Below are 3,436 nucleotides of genomic sequence, written 5' to 3'. Positions count from 1 at the left end.
CCCAGCCAGCAGCCTCCATAGGACGCACCTGGCACCTTCCGCTTTTGCACCACGAGGCTCCCCTCCTCTGGCTGCCTTTGAGGCTGTTGAACATGGGTGATGGTGGCTGACTCCTCCGCTACTTAAAGGCAGACATGTTGCATGCTCCCATTTCTACAGGAGGAAAGCGGCAGGCTGCAAGCTGAGGGGCTGCTGTTTGTAATCTGGGTCTGCAGATATTTGGGGAAACCCTGAGAGGTGGCAAGACCCCTTGGTTTTCTCGCTGGGACACTTCTCATTTAAATTAGGCCCAATTCCTGAGAAATTAAAAAGATACTTACTGATTTTCCAAATATCTCCATTTCAGACCAGGAACTGAGATGAAGAATGACTGCTCTAGTTTCTAATTACACGTGGGATGCTTCCCCAGGCCCGCTGAGCTGATCCCTGCCCGTCTGCTCCACCAGCACCTGCCCCACTCTGGACGCCATGGGAAGCTTCTCTGGGTGACCCTCCCCAGGCCCAAGGGCTCCCCTTGCCGATGTCATGTTTCCAGTTCATCAGCCACACAGATTCCGGAGGGAGGTGCCAGGTATGGGAAAATGAACAGGTCAGGCTCTGCTTTAAACTCTCCAAGATGTCCCTGACAAAGCCCAACCCTTGGGTGGCTCAGGCCCTGTGACCTGAGTGGATGTGATTCAGCTCACCAAGTCCGTCTCACCATTCGCTCCGCTGCTTTAGCTGACCTTGTTTCCATCTCTTGGACGCTCGTCTCTCCTCCTGCAGGTTTGCATAGACACTGGGACACCCTCCCCCCCACACCCTCTTTATCCAGCTGATTCTGGTCATTCTCAGGCCTCAGCCAAAATCATATTTCCTCCTGACCCTTCCTTGACCACAGGAGGCTCAGATGGATGCAGCGCTGCTGCACCTTCCCCGTTAACACCTGCATACTTATTGGAAGGGCTGCTTTAACCTGTGTCTCCCCCACTAAACAGCAGGCTCAGCAGATCACAGACAAGACGCATTCCCAGCACCCAGCTCAGTGCCTGGCACAAAATCCACAAATGCTGTGGGTAAGCCTTGTTGAGAGTAACTGGGATCTCATGATTTTATTGTATTCATATTTGAATTGTGCTTGAATGTGACCCTGTGGGAACAGGGAGCCTTTCACTCCACTGAGTTTCACATTGCCGGTGATGGTTGAGGGAAAATTCACCATCAACTCCTTTAATGCCAGGAAACCCCCAGATGCAGCCCCCGAGGCTGGAACTCTGTGATCCTCCTTTGCTTTGTCAAAAGAGGCTCTTCTTTTCCTGTTCCAAAGGTTTTCTTTCTGTGTCAGTCCTTGTGAAAGCAAACAGAGAAAGTCGTGAACTTGGATCTTCCTTTCTAAAAATAAGCTCAGTACTGGAAAATCTCTGGCTTAAGCTTATCATTTCTCCCAGAGCCATGTGCAGACACATCGCACCAGGGAGAAACCACTCACAGTTCACAAAAGACACTTTCAAGCCCTCACTCAGTAAAGAGCTCCCATAGTTACTCTGTACACAGCTAATTCATAGCCTCGATAATCTCTAGAAAGTCAACGGTTCTGTCTCATGTAGCGATCTCAGGCCGGGGTCCACATAAACCCGCTAGACAAGGATGGAGCAGGAGGGCACAGCAATGTGGAAACACCCCACGAGCAAATCTCATCTCCCCCTGGGGATAAAGTTTGAAAACAGGTTCCGCTCACACAGATGGGCCATGATTTGGCTCTGATCCAAATTGCATCCGGAACAATTCCATCTCCTCAGAAATGGAGATGTGTATCAGTTAGGATTCAACTGTCAGTGACAGAAAACCCAAAATGCCAGTGACTTACACAAAATAGACATTGATATCTCTCCCTCTTATGGTATGGAGTCTGGGGGTCGGCAGTTCTGCACCTAGCCAGCAGCACCATGGGCACCTGGATCCAACTCCTTCCATATAACTCCACCATTTTGAACAAGTGGTCCATCTGCTCATCCATCCATCTGCCCATCTAAGCATCTGCCCATCGTGTGTGCATCTGTCTGCCCATTCCACCTACCCATCCATCTATCCATCCACTGCCCATCCATCTGCCCATCTCTCTGTCCAGCTGTCTGCCCATCCATCTGCCCATCCATCTACCCATCTATCTATCCATCCATCTGTCCATCTACCTACCCATCCATTGCCCATCCACCTGCCCATCTGTAAGTCCATCTGTCTGCCCATCTGTCTGCCCATCCATCTATCCATCCATCTATCCATCCATTTGCCCATCCATCTTTCCATCCATCTGTCCATACACCTTTGCATTAGTCTGTTCATCCGTCTGTCCATTTTCCATCCATCTTTGCATTAGTCTGTTCCTCCTTCTGTCCATCTGTCTGTCCATCATGCATGTTGATGTATTTGTCATTGGTTGAGTGTCCACGATGTGCCGGCACCTGCCAGAAGCTGGGTTATATCCCAGTCATTCAACCAGGGATGCAATAGTAAGGAACGGCCCACCTCTCCCCTTAGGGACACTCTGTGGCGTCACCAACATATCTCCCACATCATCACATCCCGCCAGACTCATCTTGTCACCACGCTTAGCTGCACAGGAGTCTGGGGAATGGGATCTTTGCTCCTGGGGATCATATAACCAACTAAAATTTAGGGTAACCATCTAGGGCATGAGCTCCTCTTCCCCTGCCTTCTAGCAGGGGAAGCCACGGGTGCTATGAAGGGGAGCCAGTCCTGCTCTAAACTCAAACCCCTGCCTGGGTTGGGGCTCTTGCTTCAAGAGCAGAGGCAAGTATCAAGCAGAAGGCCCCTGCCTCAGCGCCTCTCCTCCCCTCTCCTCTGTGGTGCGATGCTGCTGTGTGCCGCTGCAGCACGATGCTGTTTTTACCTGCTAGGCAATTCTCCATAGGATAACAAGGATCCCATTTGGCCTGGAAACACCTCTAAGAGCCTCCTGGGGTTGTGTCATGGTTACAGGTTACATGTGTATGTGGTTGTGCCACAGTGCCCAGTTGTTTGATCAAACCCCAGTGTAGGTGTTGCTGACAGGTGTATTTTAGATGAGATTAACATTTAAATCAGTTGACTTTGAGTAAAGCAGGTGACCCTCCACAGTGTGGCGGGTCTCATTCAATCAGCTGAGGGTCTCCAAGACAGAGGCTTCCCAAAGAGGAAGGCATTCTGCCTCAAAATTGCAACATAGAAAGCTGCCTGGGCCTGTAGCCTGCTGACCTGCCCCATAGTTCTCAGGTGTGTAGGCCCTACAATTGCATAAGCCAACACCTTAAAGGGAAAGTCTTAACATACATATATCCTGTGAATTTTGCTTCTTTGGGAATCTGACTGATACAGCCCTTACCTTTAACGGCACTAACTCTCCATTTTCTAAATTTTTATTTAAGAAAGACAAAGTTTTGGAGAGCCTAGGGATGTC

The sequence above is a fragment of the Symphalangus syndactylus genome, chromosome 2 (assembly GCF_028878055.3).
Source record: "Symphalangus syndactylus isolate Jambi chromosome 2, NHGRI_mSymSyn1-v2.1_pri, whole genome shotgun sequence".
NCBI classification, from domain to species: Eukaryota; Metazoa; Chordata; class Mammalia; order Primates; family Hylobatidae; genus Symphalangus; species Symphalangus syndactylus.
This window is presented reverse-complemented; position numbering follows the sequence as displayed.